Raw genomic sequence first — 17764 nt, forward strand, 5'->3', positions numbered from 1 at the left:
ATGAGTCGACTTATGACACAAAATCTTGAATTTTTTCAAATTTCTCCACATCTTCTATATGCAGGATGATTTTTTTTTTAAAAAGTATTATTTTTTGGTAATGTAAAGTGAAAATTTAAAAGAAAAACACACCCACAACATGAGGTGGTATAGCACTATTTAGTACTATTATAAAAGTATGTCTCTCCTACAAAAAAAATTCAAAAATGCCTCAACAATTATAGGAAACGTTCAATAAACAACAAATTGTAAAAACCTCAATAGGCGCCATTTATGCCTTTAAGACACACATTTTATTAGAAGGAAAGCTTTATATATAGAGCCATAATGAGAATTAACATGAGACTCTCTCATCCTCTCTTATCTTCACCTTCAATAACTTGGATAGCTAAAAGCAACAGCTTTCTTATATGTGGTTGTGAACTAACTAGCACTTCATTGCTCATCTTTGTCATTTACCTGTCAATTAAATCTTTAAGAGGTCAGGTTGGCATGTTAAAGTTATAGCACAGGTATGCTTTCACTTTCATTTGACCACTCCTTTTATCTAATGTGCACGGCTTCACTTTATCTGATGAATCAAAGTATTTTAACTAAGAAATTGAAGAAACTAAGTAAGTTCATGTCTAATAATGTGCATATTAGTATTATATTTTTGTTTTATTAAGAAATAACAGTGCATCAGCCCAAAATATGCTAGCTTTATCTATCAAAATTCATTTCTTTTTACTAGTATAAAGCACGTGCATTGCACGTGGACGTCCGTTTTGATTTAAAACTTTGAAGAAAAGTATGACAAAAGTTTTAAATATTACATGGTACATGAGTCCTAATTGTTCTTTTTTTAATAGTAAAATAGTCGCCTCATTGTTGGATTTTTTTTGTCAAAACCGCTTTCCAAAATGAGTTTTCAAACTATATACATATTAACTACAAGTACTTTTTATAAATGCTTAGTAACCTAGTGGAAAATTAATGTTTTGTTATTTCAAAAGGTTCATTGTTCGAGGCTTGCCAACGGCAAACCGAGAAGTATTTTATTTTAATTAATCACTCATAAGTTCTCGTGGGCCGTGGGCCATGGGCCCGGGATCGGGGCTAGTCGAGCTGAGGCGCTAAGTGGCGCTTTGTTAGACGCACTTTGCACTTCGTCTTCATCTGATTTGCTGAGATGTGACCCTCGTATTTCGTAGTTAGGCGTCCATTGATTGTTTGTATTCAGGAGTTACTGCATACAACAGTTATAACGACATTTAGAGCAATTTAACGTATTGATGTTATAATCATAATTGCCATTGAGAATTGTAACAGTCGCATTAATTAAGGGTGACTCTTGAGCTGATCTTAGAGACATATAAATAGCACCCTTTAGGTAGTTCTTGGAGTTTGCTAGAGAACATGGAATACGAACGTCGGATCAAGGAGATCTTGACGTTATTGCGGCTGTTGTGCCGCTACTGCATAAACTGTACTCACAAGAAATTGTCCTGAAACCGAAAGGTTTTGAACCGAAAGGTTCTGAGATCAAGGAGATCTTTACCTTGACCGAAAGATCTTATAGATCGAGGAGATCTTGACAGTACTGGGTTGGTGCACACCAGGGTACTGTACTGCTATTCCTGAAAGTAGTTTGGCATTGGAATCCTTGCACCGGAGTAGGCTAAATATTGCTTTAAGCACAACGTTTCACAAACGCACAGTAGTTAAATTAAAAAAAAATTTAACTTACAGCACATCTGTTTTTTTAGTTTAATTCCAGATTTAATTAAAATTTGTAACAATCTTAAAGCAATATTTTTGATCTACAATGGATCCTGCGAGGACTCTTGGAGTGGACTGTCTCAAGTTAGAGAATTTTGATGGATCCAACTTTGAAGAAGACTCTGAGTCTAAAGCCTCTTGGGCTAAAGATAATCATTTATGCAGGAGTTATCTCTTTAACTGTCTGGCTGATCATCTGACAGATGCTTACACCAACAAGCCATCTGCAAAGGAAATCTGGAATGCTCTGGAGGCTGGCTGATCATCTGACAGATGCTTACACCAACAAGCCATCTGCAAAGGAAATCTGGAATGCTCTGGAGGAGCAATACAAGGATGAGGAGAAGCTTTCCAAGTCTCACCTCATTGATAAGTTTCTGGATTTCAAATTCGAAGACGACACTAAGGTTTTGTCACAAGTCAAAGAGCTCAAAAAGCTTGTTATGAAGCTGAAGGATGAAAAGATTAATCTTTGTCAAACCTTCATTTCTGGAGCAATTGTGAACAAGCTTCTTTCATCTTGGATGTCATTCTCCATGGATATTCAAAGAAGAAAAAGACAGGTGACTCTGTCTGATTTGAAGAGGTTCTTTCGGATCGAGGATGAGATTCGGACTTGCACGAAGAATGAGCTCCTAGCTAAGCAAAAGGCGTCTGCTAACATGGTGGTTGCTAACTCTGAGAAGGGTACCGGTTCTTCTTCTAAGAAAAAAAGTCCTTTAATAAAAAGAAAAACCATAATCCGAAGAACCTGAATGTTCATAAAAAAGATTTCAAGAAGAGCGGCAAATACTTCAACTGTGGGAAGCAATGACATTTTGCCAAAGACTACAAAGCACCAAAGAAGGGAACAACACACAATTTTAATCAAGTTGACAATTGTGAGTCTATTCTCTTCCAAGTGATAACTCCCAATAACATCTCTGGTTGGTGATTAGATACAGGTGCTACATGTTATGTCTGCTCCAACAGAGATTTGTTCTCTTTCTATGTTGCTGCCAAAGAGAACGTATCAATGGTTGATCATTCTTTGGTTCCTGTTCTTAGAACTGGGACTGTGGTGCTGACTCTCTCTTTAGGGAAGACTCTCATATTAAAAGATGTGAAACATGTTCTCTTAATTACCAAAAACTTACTTTCTGGAAGCCTGCTGTGTGATGCAGGTATGAGGCTGGATTTCCAAGGAAGAAAGGCTATGTTATCATTTAAAAATATATATTTTAGCAAAGCATATCGTACTGATGGTATGTATAAGATCAGTACTATTATACCCAACTCAGTTGTAAATGAAGTATCCTCTTCTACTTACTCCTCTGTATTATGGCAAATTAGGCTAGGACATGTAAATTATAGAAAACTATCTAGCATGTAAAAATTAGGATTACTTACGAAATATGGGGGTAACAAACCTGAGAAGTGTGAGGTCTACGCGTAAGCTAAGCTAACAAATAAGCCATTCCAAATGTCACAAGGAGCACCAACCTATTGGATCTGATTCACTCAGATACTTGTGATTTCAAGAGCTTCGTCACACGAGGCGGCATGAAATACTTCATCACCTTCATTGATGATCACTCTCGCTTCTGCTACGTATACCTGCTGAAATCTAAAGATAAAACTTCAGCAAGTTTCTCGAGTTTCGGACTCGAGTGGAGAAGCAGTTTGGACTTCAGGTGAAAAGACTCAAGAGCGACAGAGGAGGAGAGTACCGATCTAAGGAGTCAGAGGCATACTTCAAGGACTATGGAATCATTACTGAAACTACTGCTCCGTATTCTCCGCAATCTAATGGAATTGCAGAAAGGAAGAATTGTACATTGACCGAGATGGTGAATTCGATGCTAATCACATCCGGTCTACATACATGCTATTGGAGAGAGACTTTGCTAATGGCAAATTGGATTTTAAATAGAGTACCCTATTCTAAAACTGATAGTACTCCTCATCAGTTATGGTTGGGATATTCAGATCCTTTGGATAGTCTCAAAGTGTGGGGGTGTCTCACATATGTTCGAGTTCCAGATATCAGAAGGTCTAAACTCGGACCAAAGGTAAACATATGGGTGTTTCTTAGCTTTGCTGAAGATAGTGATGCTTACAAGTTCCTTGACCTTGGAACCAACTCCATTATTGAAGCTCAGGATGTAGAATTCTTTAAGGATAAGTTTATCAAAAATAAAAGTTTATTGCTCAAAGATATAGCAGAGAATGCTAGTACGTCAGATGCACCAGAGGAGCCAGTTTCGTGAGAAACTGAAAGTGTCAGTGATGAAGGAGTTACTGAACCATCTTCCAAGCGTGTCAGGAGACAGAAAGATTTTAGAGATGACTTCATCACCTATAATATGGAAGGAGACCTACAGACTTTTCAAGAAGCAATGCAGTTAACAAACGCTCTCCTGTGGAAAGAAGCTATAGATGATGAGATGGATTCATTGATCCAAAATCGCACGTGGGAGCTGGTGGATGTACCTGAAGGTGCTAGGCCTATCAGTTGCAAGTGGATCTTTAAAAAGAAGCTTCGTTCTGATGGTACTAATGAGAAGTACAAAGCAAGACTGGTAGTTAAAGGATTCTCTCAAAGAGAATGAATAAATTTCTTTGATATATATGCACTAGTTTGTAGGATCACTAGCATCAGAGTGCTTATCGCCTGGACGGCAATAAAAAGGTTCGTCATACATCAGATGGATGTGAAGACTGCCTTTCTTAATGTAGACCTCACAAAAGAGATCTATATGGAGAAACCAGAAGGACTTGATGCTCTAGCTGGTAAAGTTTGTAAACTTATTAAGTCACTATATAGACTTAAGCAGGTACCGAAACTCTGGCATGAGAAGTTCAATGGGGTTGTTCGCAACAATGAGTATCAAGTCAGTAAGTCTAACAAGTGCCTATACATCAAGGTCGCTGAAGGAAAGATGGTTGTTATCTGCCTCTATATGGATGATATGCTCATCATCGGGAGTGATTTGGAGATAGTAACATCTACCAATAAATTTTTATCAGCACAGTTCAGCATGAAAGACCTTGGAACTGTGGACATGATTCTCGGAATCAAAATCATATACTCTAAAGAGGGTACTGGATTGTCCCAATCTCATTATGTCGAGAGCATGCTAAGGAAGTATGGCTACTACGACATGCCAGAACTGTCAGTGTCGTATGATTACAACAAGAAGCTTCAACGAACACTGGAAGACCAGTAGAACAGCTAAGGTACTCAAAGATAATTGGAAGTCTTATGTACATGATGAGCTGCATAATGCCAGATATAGCATTCGTTGTAGGAATGCTTAGTAGGTTCACAAGTAACCTGGAAAGCTTCATTGGGATACTATCCAGAGATTGATGAGATAATTAAAAGAAACTACAGGTCTGGGCCTATTCTACACTGGATATCCGACTGTAATTGATGGCTATTCAGATGCGAACTGGTGCTCAGAACCAGATGAGTGCAGATCTACTGGAGGTTTTGTCTTCACCATGGGTAGAGCTGTCATCTCGTGGAAATCTAAGAAGCAAACTATGATTGCACAGTCATCGATGGAATCTGAGTTCTTTGCACTCTGTGCTGTAGGAGATGAAGTTATGTGGCTCAGTTGTATTCTCCATGACCTTCCATTGACAGAATTGTAAGGCACAATTACAATCTATTATGATAATCAGGCAACGGGTGTTGTGATAGCGAACTCATTATTCAATGGAAAGAAGTGGACCATTCGTCTGAAGCATGGCTATTTGAGAGAACTCATTTGCCAAGAAGTCATCTCGGTGATTGACGTTCGGTCTTCAGAGAATGTGGCTGATCCTTTGACTAAAGGTCTGAAAAAGGACATAGTCGAAATGATATCCGCTACAATAGGTCTCAAAGTTTTGTGAGTCTTATAAATACTTACCATGTTCATCTAATTATTAGTTCAAAACCTACACTACTAATAATAAGATTACTGGTTCAAAAGTCAAGTAAGATTTGCAAAGTTTAGTGAGTCTTACAAATACTTACCATTTATATCAAGTTATTAGTTCAAAGCTTACACTACTAATGATAAGATGATTGGTTCAAAAGTCAAGTAAGATTTACAAGTAAAATCCTATGATGTAAAGAGGTTTGCTGTTAAGCCTTAATAAGTCTAAAGTATTTTGGATGCGGGATGTTGGATAGGTAACATGCCTAAAGGACTCGTCGATGATCCTATCATATAAATGGGTTAGCTGTTAAGCCTTAATAAGTCCAAAGTATTTCGGATGCGAGGTGTTAGATAGGAAACACACCTAAAGGACTCACCTAGAATCCTATCATGAGAGAGGATGACTCTTAAGTCTTAATGAGTTCAAAGCATTTCGGATGTGTGATGTTTGATAGGAAACATGCCTAAAGAACTCACCGATACATGACTGGAGATTTGGCCGTCTCCTATGGTATCTTGTGGAAAGATACCTAGAGCCCTAGTAGAAACTAGGATATGCACAGAGTCATAAATGTGCATAGCAAAGGCAAGTGTGGTTCAAAGTGAAAACTACCACAGATGAGTTTGATCTTATATGATCGTTAGATTTTAGACATGTGTTGGTTCAAGTCTCTGCGACACCATGCATCTATTTTTTATTCAGTTGGTCTAAGGGGGGTTCAAGTCCTTGCGACATCTACCTTATGCAGAACGATAGAAACAACAGCATCATTTCACGATACTAGTTTAAAAACTTGTGGGGGATTGTTGGATTTTTTTGGTTAAAACTGCTTTCCAAAATGAGTTTTCAAACTATATATATATATATATATAATATATATATATATATATATTATATATATATATATATATATATATATATATATATATATATATATATATATATATATATATATATATATATATATATATATATATATATATATATAATATATATATATATATATATATGAACTACAAGTACTTTTCATAAATTCTTAGTAGCCTAGTGCAAAGATAATGTTTTGGTGTTTCAAAAGGTCTCTTGTTTAAGGCTTGCCAACGACAAGCCGAGAAGTACTTTATTTTAATTAATCTCTCATAAGTTCTAGTGGGTCGTGGGCCCGTGGGCCATGGTCTAATGGGCCGGGGATCGGGGCTAATCGGGCTGAGGCGCTAAGTGGCGTTTTGTTAGGCATACTTTGTACTTCGCACGGAGGCATCGAGGCTAGGTGGCACCACGAAGGATGCCTTGCAAGCTGCTTCGCAGCATGTGGACAAGGTATACATTCGTACGAGGGTGTGACCCTAATGTTCTCGAAATCAGACGAGGTTTGTTGAGATTCGTCTGATTCACAAGATCAGATGAAGTTTGCTCGTCAAATGAGGTTTACCTGTTTGACAAGGTTTTCTCGTTCAACGAGGTTCATCTGTCATACGAGGTTTGCATGTTTGACGAGGTTTGCTCGTTCAATGAGGTTCGTCAGTCATACGAGGTTCGCCTGTTTGACGAGGTTCACTCATTCAATGAGGTTCGCTCGTTCAATGAGGTTCGCCTATTTGATGAGGTTCTTCTATTTGATGAGGTCCGCCCGTTCGACGAGGTTCATCCTACAAACGATGTTCGTCTGATTTGCTGAGACGTAACACTCGCGTTTCGTAGTTAGGCATCCATTGATTGCCTCATATTCAGGAGTTACTGCATGCAGGAGTTACAATGAAATTTAGAGAAATTTAATGCATTGATGTTACAATCATAATTACCATTGAGAATTGTAACAGTCGCATTAATTGAGGGTGACTCTTGAGCTAGTATTAGAGGCCTATAAATAATGCCCCTTGGAATACAAACATCGGATCAATGAGATCTTGACGTTATTGCGACTGTTGTGTTGCTACTGTAGAAACTGTGCCCACAGGAACTTGCCCTGAAATCGAAAGATTTTGAACCGAAAGGTTCTAAGATCGAGAAGATATTTACCTTGACCGAAAGGTCTTATAGATCAAGGAGATCTTGATAGTACTGGATTGGTGCACACCAGAGTACTGTACTACTGTTCCTGGAAGCAGTTTGGCCTTAGGATCCTTACACCGGAGTAGGCCAAATATCGCTTTAAGCACATTATTTCACAAACGCACAACAGTTAAATTAAAAAAGTTTAAAATTACAGAACATCTATTTTTTCAGTTTAATTTCAGATTTATCCATAATTTCCAACACTCATAACTAAATAATTATACATTTTAGCTAAAACTATGTAGAGTAGAAATAAGCAGCCCTATATACAACTATAAGCACTAATCTGCTCATTGCATAGGCTAGTTATATGTCCTCCACTTATTCTACTATCATTTATTCACTTGACCACTGAGAAAAGCCACATTACTTTAATATGGCTTTTGAGATCAATATTCTCAAGAATTTAGGATAGTTAGAATCCCGTAGAGACTATAAAATACGTTTATTTGAATTCCTTACATCAAGTGACTATGAGTATCAAAGTATCTTAAGCTTGTAGAGTTAACTGAGAGTAAAATGATATACTGGACCGATAATATAAAATGATGAGCAAGACAACGAGGTTTCTTTTTTCGGACATGGAACTTAAAATAACCCTCATCAACATTAAAGTTGCCATTTGACCTGTAGATTTTGGGCATGCCACACCGCATATATAGTTGCAAATTTTTACATTTATATAAAAATAATAGATATTGATAATATTATAAAAGGAAAATTGATACAATCTGGTGGTCAGAATTTTTAGACATTGTGGAGAAAAATAATCGATACAAACTTCAAGATATGTACAATTAGAGCAAGTAGATTTTCATAATCAGTTGTGGGGAACATGATCCTGTGGCATACCCACCTAAACAAAAAAACCTAACATAAGTCTTTATCCTCAATAAATTTAAATAACAATTCTAATAAAATAAAGTCAAATTTAAGTGGGCAAGTTATTTCATCATACCTTAATTTTCGATTGTTTGACAATGAGAGGGTTATAACCAGAGAAACGACTTTCAAGGTTTATGTAATCAAAGAGTAAAACCCATCTTTATATAGGTTGCAAGTAAAAGCTATTAGTATTTCTAACTATAACTTAAAGAATTATGACAAAATATAGGTTTTTTGGATTCCATAACAATTGTTTTAATCTATACTATATACTAAAGTAAAACTCTTAATTGCCAATTGGCAACTTCTAGAACTTACGCCGCTTGGCAATTTTCTAGAGTTTTTGGCCATTTGGCTTTCACTTTTTCATAAAAATCCAATTAATGCTAAGGACTTTTACTTATAATTATGTTATTGTATCATGAAGGATCTGTCTCCTTAACTTCTAGCCCATTTATTAATAGTACATTCTTTTATGTTTCATAATTTCATAATTAACAAATTATCTTTTCCCAAAATGAACAGTAAAACTTAAAGTATCCATTTAGTTGTGAAATAATTAGAAAAGCTCTTTGCCTCGACATGAACCCATTCAAATTCAAATAACAATTGCAACTACTATTATTATGTCTCAAATGCTAATATATACACATTCTTGCTTTTTTAAAGTATTATTCCGTAGCGTACTCTATTCATGCATCAATCTTGACTGGATACACTTTAAGGAGAAGAATGACAATTAGCAGTTTAGCTAAAATTTTAATTTTTTTTTTCAAATATATAGGCTTTAATGCTGCATCTATTTATATCTATATCTATCTATCTATATATATACTAAAACAAAGCTGTTAGAAAGCATGTAGCATGCTTTTAGAGATTTGACCTTCAATATTTTCTCCTATCTATATCTATTGTTAGAGCATAAATGTACTAATATACTATATAATTATCAAGATTCTATTGTTAGCTGTTAACCGAAATCCTTTTCAAATTTTGTTGTTACTCTTAGAAAGTGACTGATTTTCATGAACTAAGATTTGACTAATGACCATTTATATCTCTGTCCTCTGTATATTCTATTAACAGAAAGCCCAAAATTTAATGTCTTTAAAATCTAAATTTCAATCGCAATAGATTAAGATCATTGATTAAATTAAATGCTCTTCCAAAATGTGAGAAAAATTTGTCTTTGCATATAAATTTATTATTCTGATCTCCTTTCAATTGATCATCTTCTCTAGGTAAAGGATTGTTCATCTAGATATTGAATAGATTAAACGAGAAGGTAAATATCTCCTATTGCTTCTTTTGTTTTTTTTAACTTCTTAGTTTATTATTGTATTGAGTTATTTATTGTATCATCATTTCTAGTATGAAGAACTTAACATGAACTATATATTATTCCTCCGTATGATTGATGATTGACTACATTGTAATACAGCTAAATGATTCAAATACAATTGAGTATTTGGTTAATTTTTTATATTTATTGAATACTTTCACAATATTAGAATACATAAAGATTTGTTTGGTTAGAAAATTTTGTAACATTTTTCATAGTTAGAGGGACAATTGGAGATATAACTCTGTGGGATTTTTTTAGGTATGTCCAACTAAGTTTCAATTATTTTTCTTTTTTTAGCATCTTTAATTTTTCACATATTGCTTGAGCATTTAGAGAAAATAAAGTAAAGTCTATCCAACTCAAAAAATATGAAAGTAGACTAATTTTTAAAATATTTCCGCAGCATGGCGCGGGTATAGCATTAGTTTCTCCTAAAATAAGGACTATAATTTAAATGTAACTCATGATTCAAGTATGCATAATGCATGAACTAATGGCATTTTAAGTTGACACATTATTTGCAAATGAAATAGTAGTATTAGTTTGATACATTTATCATATCAATTATCCATATATCCTATATTTACTATAATATTTGTATTTATTATATTGAGCATGTGATTTATATGTATATCATGTGATTTATATGTATTGAATGAGATTGAGACTTTATATGCAATTAATTAAAGATAAGATTGAAAAATATCAAAATCATAGGGGCAAAAAAGGAATTCAAAAGTTTTAATACTTGAATCCTCTTTTATATGTAGTATAGATATAGATATAGATAAATAGATAAATATAGATAAATTATAGAAATAATTGGTGCTATGCAAAGCTTTCAATTGATGAATTGGCTCTATATAATAACAGTTAATATGCTTGCTCTGTTGTTGAATGCAGTATTATTCATTGGGATGAAGCTCGCTTTTACCCAAAAACAATGATATCTCTTTCTTCAGTTGTCACAAATCTTAATATTAGTTTACAGGGATGAATTCTTGAAATTGTTACTTTAGTATTTCTATAATAATTGTTATCCTTACGCAATTAAGCATCTTCATTACCAATTTATTCTGTAAATCATTTTTTAATGCTTTGTTTGGTTATACGATTGGTTTGATTTTTTTTCTTTTTTTGACATGTTAAAGTGTGTTGTTATATATAATGCTTTCTTCATTATTTCTTACAAACTACGCTGAGATTGATTAATAGTTGGACCCTTAATGGTATTATAAAACAAATATGTTCCTGTGCAAACAAAGTTCCCCATACTAGTATCAAATAAATTAACTTATATGTCATATTTTAAAAAAGCTAAGAAAGCTTGTATGCCCTAGCTTTTGAAAAACTAGCTTATAAGCTCTTCTAAATAAGAAAGGTTTGACCAAAAAAATATTATCGTACACAAATACTTTTTATAGAATTTTTATCGTAAAAGGTAAAAGACAGTAAAGACTAGCATAACTTATAAGCTTTAAAGAATAAGCCCTTCCAGACACCCTCTAAAACGTTCTCAAGCAAATCCTAAGCTTTTCTGAAAAAGTCCGAGATTTTACTTAAATTCATAGTGAAATTTTGCAAGATCTATTTAATAAGAAAAGTCAAAGCAGTCTCAAATTTAATTTCAAGAAGATTGACCATGACACTTCTATTTTTTTAGTCATTTTTGCATTCTTTAAACTACCCTTCCTTTCTTAAGGGCATGTACTCATCACTCTGCGTCTTTTAATGAGTATTTTTTAAAATTCATTGATTCGTTGTTATATTATTCTAATATTTACAAAAATCATTCACAAAATTAAAGAGTCCTAGAGGATTTGTAAGAAAATTGGGTTACAATGATAGTTTCTTTAAGAATTTTTTGAAAAACTAGTGTAGAAGGTAACATGATTATTAACTGACCGTGTTTAAAAAGTCACTTCTTTATGAGATCCGTAATTTTATTATGAGTGATTCACCATTTAGGATAAATTTTATGATACTATCATGAAATATTAGGTACTTCGTACAATAATATTAAAGCATTTTTTCGAAAGGAAAATATCATGAAATTTTAAATCTGTATAAAACTAACATGCCAGTTGTTGTGTAACAAGAAATGGGGACTATCATGTGGCTATCATTAGTCCGATGCACCAAGATTAGAGGAAGAAGTCCCAAAAAAAGTTACATACTTTACCAGAACCAATCTGAATGAGCATACTACACAATTTTCTCGATGGCAATCTCCAAACAAAATAACAAAACAAATATCCATCTGAACTTTCCCCAAACTAATCTCAACTAATAAAAGTCTCGATAAAAATCATACTCTCAAACCTTATCGACACAAGAGTATTTTGTTGCACCAACCACTAAAATATGCCAAACCTGGCATTGCTCTGCCATGTCTTTCAAGTCAATCGAAGATTAAACACCCTCATACCGCTTACAACTGAACCAAATACCTATCATTTCCCACTAGTCTTACCGGCCTACCTAAACATAAATTTGAGAATAGTATTGAGAATAATTAGACACAATTTATAGTCTTACTGATCATATTATTTATATTACTAGGGAGTAAACGCACGTATTGCATAGTCATATGAATCATACTCCCTTTAAAAGCACGAGTTCGAAAAATATTTTTTAGACAAATATACCTCTTTATAGTTTGAACTACCTTATCTATAATCAAATTCTAAATTTCAATGGTCAATATTACCCTTCATTATTTTGAATATTTTATTTATATCTTAATCTATCCTAATCATAATCATATCTTATCCTAATCCTATGTGAACCATGTTTAGCTTAACAATTTAAAAAAACTAATATTAATAAAATATATAAAACATAAAAATGATATTAGTTTGTTAAGATAAAGAAATTACAAGTAGATAACATATTATAATACATGAAGTATTGCAAAAAAACGTAAAAAGTTTTAAAATTGCAGAAAAGACCCTGAAAAGTTCAAAATTATAAAAATCATCACAATGTCTCAAAACTTAAAATAAAAAAATATGAAATTAAAAAATTAACATCAGTTTGTAAAGAATTTAAAATTTACAGTTAACACCTCAATGTCTAAAAAATTATAGAAACACCCTCAAAGTTTAAATTACAGACAAGCACATTAAAATTCTAAAATTTTAAAACTTACAAACAACACAGATGAATTCAACAGATTACCATGATACACCTAAAATTTTTGACATTTAAATTTAAAATTTTTAATTAACACCCTTAATATCTCAAAAATTATAGAAACACCTTTAAAAGTTTAAATTATAAAAAGCCACCCTAAAATTCTAAAATTTGTAAATAAAATAAGATGAATTCAAGATATTACCCTTAGACACCTAAAAAATTAAAATTTGCCGAAATTAACCTTAAAATTTTAAAAATCGTAAAAAAAACTCTAAATTTTCAAAATTTTTAACTAGCACACATCAAATTCGTCGATTGGTAGACCGCTGAAATTTAATATTTTTCAAAATTAATCTATAGTTTTAATAATGTTAAAAGACACCCTTAAAATTTTAGAGTTACAAGAAATATACTAACATTTAAAAAATTACCACCAACACATGAAACATAGAATTTACAACTACCAAACTTAAAAGTAAATTTTTTAAAAAACTCTTTCAAAATTTTAAAAATTATAAATCACACCCTCAAAGTTCAAAACCACAAAAATGGGCTAAAATTTTAAAACTTGGCAAAGAAAAGTGTAATTGTTTGGTATTTTTCATATATATATATATTAAAATTTCTAATTTAGGGATTTACTATCCATTTTCAGCATCTAAGAATAGTCTAAGTTGATACTGGTAAACAAAAATAATAAGAATTGATTAAATTAAAACATCCGGTTAATGGATAAAATTTTTAAAAATATTATAGATTAAAAATTATCGGCAATATATAAATTAAAGTAATTTCATATAATTTTAGTAATAAGTTGGGGTAGCCAAAATACATTCGTAACATTAATTGATAGATGTTTAAATCCATAGAAATAATAAAACACTATAATATTATACTTTAGCATTAATTGATTTTAACTTAGAAACTTTAATCTTTGACATTAATAATATTTATAGGGTAAAAGAGTATAAGGAATTACATATGGAGAAACTAGAATATTTAGAGATAACTTTAAAAGAATTGAGTTATTTCCATTGCAAATGGGAAAAGTTATGGAAATAAATCTAAAATTTAGAAAACGTCAATGAATCACTTGAATTGGCATTAACATAAGACATATCTATTAATGAAGCACTCAATGAGTTACATAAAAAAAATAATTTAATAACTTTATCCTAATCAAAGAAAAAATCTCCATGGAAGACATAAGAAAAATTAGTAAGTATTCATAACTTCCATATGTGTTCTTCAAATTAAATATTAATATTATAATCTAAGAGAAATTGGTAATGAATAATGCAGGTATTTATTTTAGATATTTATGGAAAATGACAGGGATAGAGCAAAGGTAATATTATTGAAATAACAGAAATTCTTATTGGATGCACATCAAAAGAATTCATTTTAGAGAAAAATAAAGAGATAGCTTCTAATTTATTTAAGTAATAAATTAGGAACACAAAGAATTTTATATATATGAAATTAATATTTATTCTCATTGAAATAGAAAAAAAATTCAAAGTCTATATTTTGAGCAGTTTGTGTTGAACATCATAATTACATTTGACTTCTTTGTAGAGTTAAATGAGATGATAAAAAATTAACGAGCCTAGGAAAGATAATAGCATAAAAAAAATACAAAATTAGCCTGATGTTACAATTGATGTAGATGATAAAGACAATACTCTAGAATTGCCCGAGAAATGATAAATGATAAACCTGAAGAAGGATTGATCTTAACTCAATAAAAAATAAAATAGAAGAAATAAAAAACAATATTTTCTGAATATTTTATAGGATAGTTTAATTATTTTGAGTGAAATTAGGAATCTTTAGAAGGGAGTTTCATGAATTTTTTCAGTACTTTTATATTCTTATGTGGATGTTTTTATCATATAAAAGTATACTAGATTTAATATTAATCTTTAATTTATATTTTTTATGAAGTCTATCAATGATTAGGAATAAACTTCATATTCTCTTTTGCATCGTTTTAACATACTTTAAATCAATCATTTTACCATATTGGTTTTAAATATTCACCTTCCTTGTATAACTATTTTAATATTTTTCACTTTGCAATGCTATACTTTCTCAAATAAAGCTTAGTTTCATATTGGTAAAAAATAATATGAAAATTCAAATTATTTTTAAATTATATTTGTTTTTTGTCAATTCAAATATCAACATGAAAATTTAAATTGGGTGTATCCCATTTAAACAAACATAAAAAAATAATCGGGATGTAAGAGTTTAAAGAAAAAATGGGCACAAACTGTAAAAAATACTTAATCATGGTATTAAATCACGTGCATTGCACGTGTGTAAAAACTAGTATTGCTAAACGTACGAGGGAATAACCACACTTGTCGATATTCATATAGATATGTCAAACATATATCTTAGCATATTCTTTCATTCTCTCAATCATATTACTAATATTTCTGAATATATCCTCCCTAATATACTAATATATTCTTAACATAATATAGATTCTCCCAATATTCTCCTTAACAGAGAGCAACAGACCTTTGGCCCCTTTTATATTGAATTTTAGGGTTTAGTTAAGTTATTTTTGACATTGCTGGATTTCCATCAATTTAATAAAATAGTTTATCACGTTTTTATAAAAAAGTTCCAATGGTCTATAATGGGTTTTGTGAAAGAGAGGCGCTACAGGCACACTCTAAGGCACACCACCAACCATACACCCTCTCTCTCTACAGTGCATGGGGCTCCATATGTGATTTTTTAAAAAATTTACATGTGGGACCCCTGCACTGTAGAGAGAGAGGGAGTGTGGTTGATGGTGTGCCTTAGAGTGTGCCTCTATCATTTCTTTTTGTGAAATATTAATTTAATGATGCCACAAGCCTACAACCGGGAAGACATGAGAGAACAGGGACACAGTCGACATTATCTAAAATGTCAGTAATTATAAGGACCCAAACACAGTAATTTTTCTTATAGAGCCCAAAAACACACCGTACAACATTTCGAGCCACGCAAGTGGAACATATAGTGACGAAAGTAGCCTCCAATGTTAGGGTAATTTTTCCGGCTAATAGACTGGTGCAAAAGTAATCTTTCACTTATAGCGTGGACAACCTCGGCAGTTAGGCCCAAGCGTGCAGGCACCCACTCCTCTCATTCTCGACACCTTCTTTCTCGTGCGAACCACACGTGCTCATCCTCCAATCCGCTGACGTGGCGCTCCGCTCTTCGGCGTCCACGTGTCGGTCACTGTATAAAAACCTCTCTCGCTCCTTATCGCCGGCATCCCAAAATAAGCCCCCTTTCCCCCGCGCCTCCGTCGTCGCTCCATTTTGGAGAGAGAAACGGGAAAAATCCAGCGAAATCAGGAAATTTCTAGGGCTCAGACGAAACCCCAACCCAGAACCCGTACGATCTGAAGTCGCCGATATTGATCTTTCTGTTCTTCCAGAAGGCAATTAGGTCGGAGCTTGATCGCCTTCATCGAGCTTCCGTAGCCTTTGCTACTGATGGGAGCGGCGATGTTCGATCGCTAGCGGATCGGTGCAGGTTTCTTCTCGCGATCTATAAGCATCACTGCAATGCTGAGGACGCGGTAATGGTTGTTTTCTTGTTATTTTTTTAAAAAATTTGCTTTGTAGTTCTGTGGTTTGGCCTTTTCTGGTTGACCTAGTTGCAATCGAGTTCACTTACGAGTTGGAAGAAATGGAAACTTTCAAGGTTCTTATGCCAGAATTTTTGTTTGTTTGATTCGGGAATTTTCTGTGTGAAGAGCATTAAGGGATTCAAAGGGAGTATAGGGGCAAATATAAACTTAACCGCATCTGTCTTTTCTATTTATTATATTTTTTTAAGGCAAGAACAGGATTAATAATTTCCAATCAATTGACGACAATTCAACTGTATTGCGTTTGTTGTGCGAAGCTGCAATATGTTTCTTGTATGGTTGGGTACATCAGTATATTTTTCAGTCATAGCTGGTGGATTAGCTGCGTGGATACTTTATAAAAGTGCAGAATCCTTTGTCTACCCAGAAAAAAATAATTTTTTTGATGTATTTTTCCGAGTAGTGTTTTTAGGCCTTGACAAGGGATGATAGTGTGGAGGACATGGTATATGGACCATGCTATTTGTTGCGTAAAAGCGCCTTCTCAAAAGGACATTGATTCCCTTAATTTTGCTTCTTTGTCAGAAGCTCTAATTTTTAGCGTTTTCGCTAAGCTTGTTACCTTAAACAAACGTCTTCTGCCATTTTAGTTTCTGCCATTTTAGTCTGTAAAATAGCTTTCAAGCTTTTTGATTCTTGAGCGTCTTGGATCTTATTACATTAAAGATGCTAATCAAGTCTTTTGGTCATATTTGATAGTCGGCCAGTATCTCCTTTTTATAGGAGGACTACATGAACTATGTTGATGGATGCAGCATATCTGAAATTGTACAAGATTTTGGTCTGTCGGACTCTTAAATCATTCCAAGTTGTGAGGCATTTTTTGGGTTTTTAAAGTGCGTCTCATAGTCATATGAACAAAAGACTAGCTTCTTTTAAATAACAGAAATAGATAAGATGACAATTCATTTTGTTATATGAGCTACTAAGATATAGAGTTGTGAGGCCGATTCTGCAAGTTACATCATAGAAGTAGCTTAATGCTCTATTTGGTGGCAGCTTATTTT

This window comes from Asparagus officinalis, chromosome 5 (genome assembly GCF_001876935.1).
Source record: "Asparagus officinalis chromosome 5, Aspof.V1, whole genome shotgun sequence".
Classification (NCBI taxonomy): Eukaryota; Viridiplantae; Streptophyta; class Magnoliopsida; order Asparagales; family Asparagaceae; genus Asparagus; species Asparagus officinalis.